The following is a 15,693-nucleotide window of genomic DNA, read 5'->3' as shown; positions in this document are numbered from 1 at the left end:
AAGGGAGGTTTTTCATTTAAATCATCCAAGAATTGTTCATTTGTGTAATGTAAAGGAGGTTGTACCCTCGAAGAGGCTGAATTCTAAGGCGTTGAACTATCTTTTCTATCTTTTTGTGAGCTAGTTTCATAACAATATAAAACTTCTGAGTTTTGTTGAAATTGTTTTAACATGGATTCTAGAAAATGGGTTATTCTTCGCGGATGATATTGATTGAATCTAATCAATTCGTCAGGACTTAGATGGTCGACTGCCAATTGTTGTACCATATAATACTATGGAATCATTTTAAACAAATCATCGAACTTGTCAGGCTCGCTTGAAAATGGTTTGATCTTAGCCTATGTTGTAACATATTTCACTACGCCATTGGGGTCATATTGCCTATTTAGTATGGTTGGAAAACTAAAGTCTTTTAATTATTCAATTTCAACTAAGGAATTCTTGTAATTCTCTAAGGCATAAGTACCACAAGGGATAGGAAAACATGGCCAAGTGAATTTCTTGGTGTGTTTAAGTACTTTTGTTCAGCCCTTACCAACTGTTTTATAAGCGATTTCCTTGGCAAACAATTTATCTGGGACAAAATGTGGAAAAACATGAGGATGGGCAAGGCTACCAAAAACCTAAATGTAAGTAAATGACTTTCCCCAAACCACTTTCGTATAGGCTTTAAGCCTTTATTAGCTTCTACAGTAAGCCTAGGGGCTTTTCTACCAAATACCACTTAGTGGAAAGGGACCACGACCTCATGAAAATTTTTGTAGAAGTGAGCATGGTATTTGGTTTCCGAAATCATATCGAGATAAACAGATATAGGACTAGGAAATTGGTCTGTCCATTTCCATCCTAGAGATGGAAAATCATAAGAAAAACAAATTGCGTCCATGACATAGGTGCTCATAAAGAAAGGAGAAGTTGTTCTTTCAAGAACATTGCACTTCTATCTGTAATTGTGGATTTGAGTGGTCAAAATGATGGATAGAATAGTCACCCAATCCACGATATAGCCATTAGCATAGGCTTCTATCAATGGAACCCATTCTTCAGAGAATTTTTGTGTTTTTGGATAGCCATAGAGGTGATATAACATAGTAGCAATATGAGAGAAAGGGCCAACAATAGAGGCTAATGAATACATACCCTTTTCCTCTCTCTTATGTTTGTTTGGGTCCCTTCTCCATTCACTTACCAACTCGGCGGGATTTAGATTCTTTTCCATGAATTTTTGGACGAATTACGTATCATATTTCTTTTGAGGTTGAGGTAGATGATACATTTTCCTTAAATGCTCAGCTTTAAAAGACCCAATAACTGTATTCTATGTAGTTATAAATGTTCTTTCCAGAATTTCTAGATGGTCAACAACCCATCTCACCATATCTGTGTATGGTAGAGTTTTGGGGTAGGCAACAATTCTATGGAGAAATGAATTGGCCACATAGTTCCATGTGTCGTTGTTACTTGGAGGATAATCATTAGTATTAAAATCATGTTTCACAATTGTTCTTGGATTTTCATCCTTGAATAGTTTGTATATTGCCTTCCATGAGGAAGAACATGCATCCGGAGCGCATCTAGTGTCTGTTATCACCCCAAGAAACTCTCCTAGGTTGTATATCGGAGATGCTCGGGAACATTACAAACTCAAAAAAATGTTGGAAATGGATGAATGGAAGAAATGATGCTTGTTCAAGCTAGATAACCACTTCTACTATGCTTAACTCCAGACATGGGTGAACACCTCCAGACTACAAGGCTTTAGACCACATATTACTCATAGTTTGAGGATTAGGTGTACATGGAGAATACTGACCACACCAGTGGATGCACAAGACCATGTGATGGCTTGCTATAACCAATAAAGAGGCCTGCAAATCTATTTCCTAATGCACAGACAGGATGACAGCTCTCTGGTATTAAGTAAACAGAAACCTGCATAACACATTCAATGATACATACTAGACTTCAACACAGAGGTGGGATGACAGCCCCTCTAATGCTAAATATCAAGAGCACATGAACAAATGCATAATAGGCATAGCCTAGAACAAAGTAGAAATGGAAAGTGAGCAATTAACAACAAAAGAAGCTTGTATTAGCTGAAAATGAAGACCAGACGTTGCAAGTATTAAAGTAGTTACAGTCTCTAGAAGTTGAACCTTACATCAAAGCAATAACCATCATCCCATCCCTTCTTGTTTCTGGGTAAATATAGAGGTTGATTACAAAAATGCTTTGCTATGCTATGCGTGGAGGCATCATAATGGACCACCAACCACATTAACTATCTAAAATAGGCCTCTGCTACGTTTTGCTGCTTTAATGAACAAAATTGGCCTTCTATGGTACTTTTTTGTCCTTTCAGGTAACTGGAGTGTGGTATAAAAGACATTCCATGACTGATAAATGCTTGTAACTGCTCGAGGCATGTCCTTTTCTTCTTGGCCATCCTTTCTTGCTAAATGCAGTTATTGTGGATTAACTGCACAAGGTACTGGTATATCGCCGCTTCTTTCCTTTGAGTGCACGACATGGCCAGGGGTGAGGATTGCATGGAGAGTGAATGATCTGGTCAGCGGAGCAGGATCGGCCATCGGATCGCACAAATCAACGGTGGAGATGGTTTTGCAAGAGGAATCGGGTGACAGCAGGAGCAGGCGGTCGTGAGTCGTCAGATCTAGACGTGGCGGATCGAACGGTCATCGCGTGGGAAATGTGCGTGGGGGTTAACGTGCGGGGAAGGTACGACAGGTGGTAAGTGGTATATATCACACGACTTTCAGAGGTGAATGGTAAACGTACAATGGACACGTGATTCCATTCAGGTGCTGACGAGTGGTGGATGTGATGGGCGACAAATCGCTTTCCCCATGGGTTATTTTGCATGCAACTTGCGAGATCAGGAGGTGCGAACACCATCCAATCGCGGCGGAATAGATCGGACGGTGTGGGTTTAAAGCACGTGTTTTCATGGGATGTGAAGTGAAAAGGGGTTGTGAAAGCGCCCGGTCGGGTTATCGGGGTTTCATGACATTTAAACTCAGCACCCGGGAGCTAAGGAAATACAGATTTTATGCTAAATGGTGGAATAAAACAGGGATAGAGGGGGGTTATGGAGTTATAAGAAAAATGAAGGAGAAGAGGAAACCAACTGTTGCGAGCCCCTTTTAAGCATAATCAGCATTGCTAGACCTGTTTTTTATCCATCAAATGTTGAAGAATATAGCAGAGCTAACACTGGCTCCTTCTGGCGATGAGATCCTCCCTATGAGGTCTCAAGAACCTACAGATCAATGCCTTTCCGATGAAAACAAATTAGAAAAATTCCTAGTGTTCCATTGGGCATGGAGTCTAACTGAACCTACACTAAGACTGATAAAATCAAATATTTACAATTTTAAGGTCAAAAGTCCATAAACAGCATAAATTTTCAAAAAACACCCATTAACTGGGCCATCAAAAACTGCCTTTCCTCCCATTTTTTTTAGTATGAAGGTGTTTTTCCCTTGAATCTGAGAGATGATAAAAGGCCCTGTCTAGAAAGCATCAAATTTCCCATGGTTGCGTTTCTTTTCCTTTAGTGCATCCCACTTCAGAACCTAGTCTCCAATCTGAAAATTATCTACTTTTTCCTTCTTGTCAAAGGCTTCCTTGATCTTCTTCTAATGTGCTGTAGCCTTTTCATCCAGTTGTTCTCTAATTTGATGTACCTCTGCTAAATCAGTGATCCTTCGTTCCATGTCTTCTTCCTCATTACATTCATCTTGCAGGAGCTTTGCCATAGGGAGAGTTAACTGAATTGGGAACACAGCTTCAGTGCCATATACTAGCTTGAATGGAGAATTCCCTGTGGATTTCTTAATGGTCACTCTATCAGCCCACAGTGCATACTTGAGCTTAGAATCCCAGTTCTTTTTATTGTCTTCTAACAGCTTCTTGATTATCCTTATCAGGATTTTATTTGAAGATTCTGCTAGACCATTGCCTTGGGGATAATATGAGGTGGAGTGAACCAGTTTAATACAAATCCACCAATTCTTTTGCTCTAAAGGCTACTGCATTGTCTGTGACTAATTTATGTGGACAACCAAATCTGGTGCAGATATTCTCTGTCAAAAACTTCATGACCACATTATGATCAGCCTTCTTGGTAGGGATTGCTTCAATCCATTTAGTAAAATAATCAATGGCTACTAATATCGATCTGTGCTAGCCACTGGAATGTGGATTGATTTCTCCAATGAAATCCAAGCCCCACTACTGAAAAGGTCCTTTTGCATGTATTGGTTTTAAGGGCAGGGACTTCAACTGCCACTTTCCTTCAAATATTTGGCACTTGTCACAAGATTTAACAAATGAAAATATATCATAAAATAAGGTGGGCCAATAGTACCTAGCTCTGAGGATCTTATGGGCAGTGGTCTTCCAATAATGGTGCCCTCCACATGTGCTAGAATGAAACTGTTGCATGACTTTCATTGACTATTCTTTGTCCAGACACCTCAAAAGCATTCCAGATGGATCCCTCCAATAGAGCAGATTTTTATTAATGCAGTATTTAGCTGCCCTAAGCTTTATTGTTCTATCTTGACTTGTGCTTAAGCCTAGAGGGATTTCTAGCTTCAGCAAGAATTTAATTAAGGAATTTAGACTTCTGTGATCCATAACATTGTTTAGATAATCTTCGACAAAATCACATAACAAATCTTTTGTCGACGCGTTTCGAACCAACCAGTGTGGTTCATCGTCAGGACAAGTTGAAGAACCAATCTGGCTTAGCTTGATTAAAAAGGGTGTGCAGAGACTCCAACAGCTATATTGCCAACGGCTAATTTGACCTAATGATCCTAGTCAAACCACTAATTAAAAATATATAATTCATTATTATTAGCTTATCTACTAAAATTGAATAATATAATATTTATATAATCCATATTTATTATTTAAATATAATGGTCATTATGTCTCGTCTAATAGTTCACATTTATTAAATAATCTATATTTATTATTATTCCCAAATTATTTAAATATAAATAAATAGTATTAAATTACTATTATCCTTAGAAATTAGTTACAATAGGTAATTATGTATTTAATTAATAATAATTATTTAAATCTAAGGGTCCATTGGTAAACTAGATCTTCTCTATTTGTTCTTTAAAATATATCATTTATTAATTATTTAAATATAAGGCCCATTCGAAATTAAAATAACAATAATTTATGTTTATTAAATAATCTATATTTACTTAATAATTTATAATTCCAATATTATTAAAAAACAAATAAAAAGTATTCTAGTTAAATCATTATTATTCTTAGAATTTAGTTACATTGGGTAAATATCATAGTCAAAGAATATGTTAATTAATAATAGTATATCCATAAAATTAACTAACTCAAACTAACTCACTGTTATTGGTATATCAAATATTTATAATAATTTCTTAATAATTTATATTCAATAAATAATCAATATTTATTCATTAAAAGAATTTTTATTAAAATTAACTATGTTATTAGGTAAATCTATTATTACTTAAAAGGTTAAAAAAGGGGTTTTTTAAATTAAATATATAAGAAATTAGTTAAAGGGAAATTGCATAAGTAATTGAAATTATGGAAACAAACAATCTAATCTAATTATAATATCCCTTTAGTATCATAAACGGGATAAGGTTAACACAATGATTAGCCCGAAATTACTAATAACTTATTAATAACTCATGCACTTCATAATAACAGGACTAACCCGCCAAAAATAGAACTAAAGGAGAGGGAAGACAGAAACCCTAAGACCTAACAAAAGGGAAATGAGGAGGCTAGGAAGACAATGCTGGGACCCAACAACTGCTAATCTTCCAGCCATCATCCCTATTAAGATTGTTCGGCCTTTTCTCAATCTCCAGGGCCTCTCTAAATTTGCGATGGTGAAACTGCGCAACTTTGGCAATGACCTGAGCCTCTTCTATACAAACATGATGCACAGTCTTCCCCGCATGCTCAGCCAGGGCAGAGGACTTGGTCCTACCATGTCTTAAGTCAGCCGAATGCTCGCTAATCCGTTGATTGATAGACCGACCAGTCTCATCGATATAAGGGGTCCCACAAGAACAGGGAATGACATAGACGCCCTTCATGTCCTTAGGGTCAATAGGGTCTTTCACAGACTTGAGGGAGCCACGGATAGTGTTGAGAGGTCTAAAAGTTGCGGGCACATGGTACTTCCTCAGAATCCTCCCAATCCTATCTGTGGTCCCCTGGATGTAAGGAAGGTTCACACCCATGATAGGCTCCTTAGGAACCCTTCGGATTGAAGGCTCCTTCTTGGCCCTGAGGAAGGCTTTTTGACCGAGGTGCCTATTGTAACCATTCTTCTCAAAGACATCTAGGAGATGAGCCTTCTCCGCTTCCAGGCTCTCCTCATCCGAAATTCTTACAGCACGTGTGGCAAGCGTGCTAAGAACCCCTAACTTCTGAGCCGGGAAATGATGCGAAGATGCATGCAAGTATTGCTCAGTATGCGTCTTCTTTCTAAACACCTGAAGTGAAAAGGAACCATCCACCTTCCTAGAGATGAGAACATCCAAGAACGGAAGACAACCATTCTCTTCTTTTTCCATCGTGAATTTAATGGCGGCGGACTCGCTATTGAGGTGACAGAAGAAACGATCCAGCTCGCCAGGACCATGAGACCAGACAACACCAGTGTCATCAACGAATCTTTTCCAAAGCTTCGGTAAGAGACGAGAGGAGGCCAAAGCCTTAGACTCAAACTCCTCCATGAAGAGATTAGCGACGACCGGGGACAAGGGGGAGCCCATGGCAACTCCGCAAGTCTGCTCATAGAATTCTCCCTCGAAGCTGAAAAAGGTGGAGGTAAGGCAAAGCTCAACTAACTTAGCCGTATCAGGGTCAGTTAGCTTATTAATTACCTTCATGGCCTCATTGATAGGAATACAAGTATAAAGAGAGACCACATCGAAACTTACCAGAATGTCCTCGGGCTCAAGTTTAATTCTCTTAAGATCCTCAATAAAAGAAGCTGAGTCTTTGACAAAGGACTAAGTCTGCCCAACCAAGGGTCTCAACTTTGCAGCGAGGAACTTGGCCAGGAGGTAAGTCGGACCACCAATGGTATTGACAATGGGTCTCAGGGGGACCCCATCATTATGGATTTTAGGAAGACCATATATCCTAGGAGTGATGGGGTTACCCTCAATAAGTTTATGGGCTAGAGGAATCGTGGAATTGCACGACTTGATCGCAAGAGCGACCGCTCTGGAAACCTTTTTGAAGGGATTTTTCGAAAGCTTCTTATAACTCCCACTATTACAGAGATGGTCAAGCATCTTACTTCTGTAATCCTTTCTATCCAGGATAACGGCAGCCCCACCTTTATCCGCTTTTAAGACCACTACGTCACGATTTTCGTTCAAGCTCTTCAGAGCCTCAAACTCAGCCTTGCTGATATTACTATTTCAGAATACCAATCACAAGAAGCTAGATTTTTGGCCACTAACTACTTTTTCTCTGGTTCAGCTGCTTCCTCTTCTTTTTCTGTCTGAATAATTTCTGCAATTGTGCACAGTAAATCTATATCCAATAATCTGCGATTTTATTCAGCCAATAACTTGGCAAGACCCTGACCTCTGACAAGTTTGGTGGGCTTCAGTTCTATATTAAATTCAATCAACTTTGAAATCCATTTAGCCCTTCTTCCATCAACATTAGGTTGTGTTAAGGCATCTTTTATTGTAGCAGAGGGTACATACGCAATTATTTTGGAATGTAGAATGTAAACTCTGAAAGCTTTCAAAGATTTGATAAGAGCATATACTTGTTTCTCAATAATATCATACCTCAGTTTGACATCACTTAAGTTTTTTCTAAAAAATGCCACTGGATGCTCTGAACCTTCTTCATCTGCTTGCAATAACACTATTGCAAGGGTGTCATTGGAGGCAAAAGAAAATATATGGAACTCCTTGTTGTAATCTGGATTCATTAAAGTGGGAGCCTTCATAATAGCCTTCTTAATGGACTCAAAGGATTTTCTTACCGAATCTATCCATTTGATTTCTAATCCCTTCTTCAACATGGAGGTAATATGATTCACCAATTCTGCAAAATTTGGTATAAACCTCCTTACAAAATTAATCTTGCCCAGAAAGGACTGGATATCCTTCTTTGATGTCGGGATAGACAGGGTCTGTATTTCTCTCACTCTTTCTGGGTCAATTCGGACACCTGCAACAGAAACAATATGCCCCAATAGCTTGCCTTCTTCTAAAGCAAACTGTGACTTTTTAGGATTGACTGAAATTCCAAACCTTCTGCACTTCAGAAACACTTTCTTTAAATGCTGCAAATGATCATGATGGCTGCTGGAGTATACTGTTATGTCATCAAGGTAGATAAGGACAAATTTATCCTTCTCTCCCATAAATGCTATATCCATAGCTCTCTGAAAGGTTGCTTTAGCATTCATCAATCCAAAAGGCATCTTGGCATACATAAAAGTGCCCCAAGGAGTGGTGAATGCAGTCTTCTCTTGGTCATCTGGATGCACAACAATCTGATTAAACCCTGAAAATCCATCCAAGAAAGACATTACTTTGGCTCTTGAGACCTTCTGCAGCAAATGCTCCATCTTGGGAAGAGGGTAATTGTCTTTTTTGGAACACTTGTTTAAGTTTCTGAAATCAAAATAGCGTCTGATTTCTCCACTTTTCTTCCTCACTACCACCAAGTTGGCTACCCATTTTGAATATCTGAGAGGGACTATGATTTTGGCAGCCAACAACTTTTTAATTTCTTTTTCAATCAAAGGAAGGAGCATAGGATTTATTGGTCTCAGCTTCTGTTTGAAAGGTATGGTGTCTTTCTCCAGAGGGATTTTATGCTGAATAGTCTTTTTATCATAGGTTTTCAAGTCACTATATTCCTAGGCAAACACATCAGCAAATTTCTTCATTAAATTGCAGTATTCAAAACATTGATCACCAGACAGATGAGTGGACAGATTTATGTATCTACGCTAACCTGGACTCCCTATTTCATGCTTACAGACTACAGATTGGTCTTCTTTTTGGACAACCTTGTAAGGCACATCATTATGATCAAATAGTCTTTCTAGAGGAATTAAACCCTTAGGAATATGATTGCTGGGAAGATGGACAATGTTATCTTTGCCAATTTTATTTCTAAGTTGGGATTGGGGGCTTTCTTGCAAGGCTTCATTCTCTTGTTCAATCTTCATTTTGGAAAACTCATCAATGACTTGCAAAAACCTATTTATTTCATCATCATCTTCAAAAACTGTCCAATGCTGGACATTATCAGGCAAGGATGGTCTATATTTCATTTGGACTTCATAAACTAGTCTCGGAGGCATAGGAGGGATAAACATGCTAGCAGACACAGCAAGGGAATCAACAAGCTGATTTTTGGCTCTAGGGATATATGAAATACATAAATTATCAAAGGAATCTTTGAGTCTCCATACCTCATCTCTATATGCTTTCAGCCTCGGATGCTTTCCTTGAAATGTTTTATTTACTTGCTGAATGATTAGATCAGCATCTCCAAACACCTTTAGATTCCTGATTTCTCTGTCTTGTGTTGCGTTAAGGCCCAATATCACAGCCTCATACTCTGCTATATTTTTGGTTACTTGAAAAGCCAGCTTGAGAGACAGATGTATGCTTTCTTGCTCTGGAGATATTAGCACCACCCGTCCTCCTACAATCTCCTTGGAACATGCTCCATCAAAGAACATCTCCCAAACTTGACTTCCTTGCTCTTCCTCGGCCTGAACTGTTTGTTTCCTAAGTTGCATTGAGGCCTTCTGAGATTCTTCTATTTGGAGAATACATGCTCCAAAATCAGTGTCCACAACATATATGGGATGATTAGTAGGATTCTTATCATCACTAATGATGTATGCCAATTGTGCTTCTCTGTACAATCTCCTGCTTCTCCTCCAAAAACTAGCATAGTGGCATAAGATAGATCATTCTGTAATGTCCCACCTAGCCTCTTAATCCATCCTCTAGTCAGCAGCATGCCAAACTTAGGATGGACATCTGCTACCACAATATCCATCATCATACTCTTCATGGGCAGCTGAGTTAAGGTAATGGCCAGGTCTTTGATTAATCCTAGGAATTTCACTTTCCTTGAATCAAAAGAGAATAAATCATGATATGGTCTAGTGATATCAAGGCCTAACTCTTCCATGATAGCTTTAGGCATTAGATTGTGGCTGGCCCCTGTATCTAGTAGGCAATTGTGGAGGATTTTGTCATGAATGGTCAAGGAGACATAAAATGATGGATAATTATTATCAGCAAGTTCAATCATAGGGCTAAGCACAACATCAAGCTTATCATCTTGCAAATTGATAGAGTCAGTGGAGGTTTGTGTGGTTTCCAGCTCAAGAGCTTCAAGGATAGGCTTTCTAAATACTTCACTCTTTACCAACTCTATAAGAGGCACAGATATTTTTAATTTCTGGACTTTTGACTCAAGCTGAAAGAGGAAGGTAACTTATCAAAACCTCTTACCTCTTGAATTGGAGCTTTGAGGATGACTGGATCAGCTGCTGGTCTTCTCTGTCTGATGTTCTGTGACTCTGTTTGGACAGCAGCTCTTTGGGCAGAATTCTCTTTGACATTTTTTGCATTTGACCTCAGATTGTATCTTTGCTATTCACCAGTCTATAGAACCACTTCTCTATCCCATTCTTGACTTATCTGGTCTTGCAGTAGCGATTCTTCAAATGCAGCCAATGTCAAAAAGGCATCATTGTGCTTATTTTCCATGCAATGAATTTCATCCTCATCTTCATATTGTTCCTCCTCCATGACTACATTTTGAAAAGGAGATTTAACTTTTTATTCTTCATTTGGTTCTTTACCCCTCTGAATTATTTGTAACTGTTCATTTGCTCTTTTGAATGGATTGGGATTTCTTGGAGCAAATGTGTTATACTGTCGTGTCTTTCCTGAATTCTTCTCAACCTTCAGCTTAGATATTTTAGCAGCCAATGACTCTATCATTTTAGTCATTTTATCCAATTTGGGTTCTGAAGATGAAGCAGAGGAAGAAGAAGCCTCACCTCTCTACCTCCTTCTATCAGCATGACTTTTTAGCTTTTCTGCACCCATAATATTAGATTCCACCTCTAGTGTTGCATCGTAAATGTCAGCTAGAGTGGCACATCTTCTTTCTCTCAATAACAGTCGGAAATCAAAGTCAAAAGCATTGGCATAGGTGAGTTTGGCGGAAGTCGGGGTAGGTTTTACCTTAGCTGGTATCTTACTATGCATACGATTGAATCTTTTATTAAAATCAGACAATGATTCCCCATCTTCCCTCTTCAGGTTACCAAACTTAGTATGATAATATATCAAATATTTTTTATCTCCCCAGTGCTTCAAAAATGCATCATTTAAGGCTTCAATATCAGCAATAGATCAAGGGGCTAGTTCTCTGAACCACTTTCTGGCCTCTTCATCAAGGCTCTGGACAAAAACTCTCATCCACACATCATTTTCACTTATGTCTAAGTTATCAGCATAACTATAGAAAGCCTCAAGGTGTTCTTTTGCGGTTACTCCCTCTGTACCAGTGAACTTGGGAATATATTTATGATATTGTCCTACAGGCATAGCATTCAAAGGAACGGGCAAGACCAGAGGTCCATACCTTGCAGCTACAATTCTTTCTATCTCTGTAGGTGCTTGTTGGCCTGCCATAACTTGGGTATGTGGAAGGACACTGGTAGATTGAGCAGTATGAAACAATGAAATGGATGACAAAGACAAAGGGATGTTATGGACTGTATGGGAAGCTTTCTTTGGACTGATATTCAAAGGGGAACTAACTGAACAAGGAGTTGTATGAATCTCTAAAGGAAGTTTCTCGCTAGAAACACTAGGCTCAATATCTTCCAATTGTATATTCTCAACTACAACCTTATATTTCAGAGATGCATAAGTTTTCTTAGGCTTACCTGATCCTGATGCTCCTTTCTACAATGTTTTCCTTGGTTTAACAATCTTCTCAGGGTCAAGCACTGGTTCAACTGGTGATTTCTGAGGATTTCTTCGAGTATGCCTCACAAACTGAGCTAGGACTATAACGTGGAGTCGCCAAAGGTTGGTCTTCCTCCAGTGGAGTCACCAGATAGATGATTACAACCAGAAATGTGTCTAGATCTTGTCTATCATCAAAATCTGGAACTGTGTCGTTTCCTAGGGAAGTTGAGCTTCAATCTCCTCTCCCTGGCAATGGCGCCAATTAATGTTATCACCCCAAGAAACTCTCCTAGGTTGTATCTCGGAGATGCTCGGGAACATTACAAACTCAACAAAATGTTGGAAATGGATGAATGGAAGGAATGATGTTTTCTCAAGCTACATAACCACTACTACTATGCTTAACTCCAAAAATGGGTGAACACCCCCAGACTACAAGGCTTTAGACCACCAATTGCTCACAATTTGAGGATTAGGTGTACATGGAGAATACTGACCACACCAGTGGATGCACAAGACCATGTGATGGTCGGCTGCAACCAGTAAAGGCCTGCAAATCTATTTCCTAATGCACAGATAGGATGACAGCTCTCTGGCATTAAGTAAACAGAAACCTGCATAACACATTCAATGATACATACTAGACTTCAACACAAAGGTGGGATGACAGCCCCTCTAATGCTAAATATCAAGAGCACATGAACAAATGCATAACAGGCACAACCTAAAACAAAGTAGAAATGGAAAGTGAGCAATTAACAGCAAAAGAGGCTTGTATTAGCTGAAAATGAAGACCAAACGGTGCAAGTATCAAAGTAGTTATAGTCTCCAGAAGTTGAACCTTACATCAAAACAACAACCATCATCCCATCCCATCTTGTTTATGGGTAAATATAGAGGTTGATTACAAAAATGCTCTGCTATGCTATGCATGGAGGGGTCATAATGGACCACCAACCACATTAACCATCTAAAATGGGCCTCTGCTACGTTCTGTTGCTTTAATGAACAAAATTGGCCTTCTCTAGTACATTTTTGTCCTTTCAGGTAACTGGAGTTTGGTATAAAAGACATTCCATGATTGATAAATGCTTGTAACTGCTCGAGGCACGTCCTTTTCTTCTCGGCCATCCTTTCTTGCTAAATGCAGTTATTGTGGATTAACTGTGCAAGGTACTGGTAGATGGCTGCTTCTGTCCTTCATGTGCACAGCATGGCCAAAGGTGAGGATTGCATGGTGGGTGAACGATCTGGTCAGCAGAGAAGGATCGGCCATCAAATCGCGTAGATCGATGGTGGAGATGGTTTTGCAGGAGGAATCGGTAGGTAACGGGAGTGGGTGGTCGTGAGCCATTAGATCTAGATGTGGCAGATCCAACGGTCATGGCGCAGGAAAGGTGTGTGGGGGTTAACTCCCGAGGAAGGTACGACGGGCGGTAAGCGGTATATATCACACCACATTCGAAGGTGAGTGGTAGACGTACAACGAGCGCATGATTCCATTCAAGTGATGACGCATGGCAGATGTGACGAGCGGCAAACCGCTTTCCCTGCAGGTTATTACGCGTGCAACTTGCGGGATCGAAAGGTGCGAATGTCGTCTGATCACGGCGGAATAGATAGGACGGTGTGGGTTTAAAGAACGTGTTTTCATGGGATGTGACGTGAAAAGGGGTTGTGAAAGCGCTCGGTTGGGTTATCGAGGTTTCATGACGTTTAAACTCAGCACCCGGAAGCTAAGGAAATACAACTTTTATGCTAAATGTTGGAGTAAAACAGGGATAGTGAGGGGTTATGGAGTTATATGGAAAATGAAGGAGAAAAGGAAACCAACTACTGTGAGCCCCTTGTAAGCATAATCAGCACTGCCAGACCTGTTTTTTATCCATCGAATGTTGAAGAATATAGCAGAGCTAACAGTGTTTGTAAACAATGGAGACATCTCAGACACTTCTTCATGGTGCTAGAGTGGTTCTTGTTGTATTATAGACTTCCTCCCTGCCTTGATTATTCTTGACATGTCCTTTAACAACTCTTTATTGGAATTTACTTGTAAAGAAACAAACCAAGATAAGCAGGAAGAGCTTCGAAAGATGCAAAGTGTCATATCAATTCAATGTGAGCTTTATGAAAAATCCTTTCAAATTAATTCAAAATTATTACAAATAATAAAAAAACCTCGAAATTAGAACTATGTAGAGTGGTCATTTAATTTTCAAATGTTTGTTCACGTGACACTAATACTTGTCATTATATCTAAAAACATTTTATTTTCATTCAGTATCAGGTGATATTAACATAACTAAACGATCTGCGATTTCTGAAAAAATATAGGTGTGGGATCTATATTAGCGAAATACTGAAATTTTAATAGAATACCATATCGGCATTCGTCAATGAATGGAAACGTGATATCGGCTTTTGACATATTGCGATATTGGTTTCGGCATTTCACATTTCATATTTTCGCTATTCGCTTATCATATTTTGGTTGTTTCGCTTATCGGATTATCGTTTTTTCACTTATCAGCTTTTTGCAATCGACTTAAATTGTTGTTTTTCTATTCTTTGAAAGTGTTGATACTACATGTAGGTTTTAATAAGACCAATCCCTTTATGATATTTTCAATTATTTATTATGATTTCAGGATTCGTAAGACTTGTAATTTATTTCCTAAAACTACAAAAGGATTCCTAAAAGGTTTTATGCCCTTTTCATAAACTTTCTTTCTTTATTCAAAAATAAAAGAGTAAATAAAAAAACTTATGCTATTTTATCTAAACAATCAAGGATTCTATCCTAAAAAAATTTAAAGGGTCCCCATTATTCTTTTCCCCATGTCTAAAGATAATGGGGGGTTGTTGAGTACCAAAACATGTCACAAAGAAAGGATTGATATATTGCAATGTAATGTAATATTATGACAATGATTTTCACATTGCGATAATGCTTATAATATTAAACCTTGTATATTAAATCGTATATACTAAACACCGTATATTTTAAATCCAATATCATAGACCATAAAACTAATCTAAATATTATAAAATCAAACATAATAAACCCTATATTATAAACCCCAATATTAAACACAAATTGTAAACCCTAATATTATAAACCCAACTATTGAATATGGTGAATTAGGTTGACTATTGTTAAATATGGTAAACATAGGGTTGACATTGTTTGAATATTATGGTTGGCTATGTTTGATTATTAATATTAATCAATAATATTAATAGATGATTATCTTTGATCAAAGTTGAAATTGAAAAGTGAATTATTTTGGTGTAGGGTTTCCATGGTCATCCTCGTGACTTCCTGCTGATCACCTTCCACCCTCCCTTTCTCCCTCTACAGTCCCTTCTCCCCCTCCATTTCCCATCTTGAGCAAAATCATTCCAGTGATATTTGGTCACCTTTCATGGTTGTGTCATCGTTGGATACCTCTATAGCTGAGGAAATTGCAGCGTTAAATTCCCTGTTTGTAGTAGTGTTGAAGTTTCAGAAGCAAGGTCTTTCACATTTTGTGAAAAAGGCTGATGAAATCCTGAAAATTGAGATCAAGGCCCCCCAAGCCCATTCGTGTGCATTTCATCTTGCTAACCACAACCTTATAGGTCATTTTATGGGGATCCGACCCTC

Source organism: Pinus tabuliformis, chromosome 4_1 (assembly GCF_031772625.1).
Source record: "Pinus tabuliformis cultivar Carrire ecotype Pingquan chromosome 4_1, CPIR1, whole genome shotgun sequence".
Lineage (NCBI taxonomy): Eukaryota > Viridiplantae > Streptophyta > Pinopsida > Pinales > Pinaceae > Pinus > Pinus tabuliformis.
The sequence above is the reverse complement of the archived record's forward strand: the minus strand, read 5'-3'. Positions refer to the sequence as shown.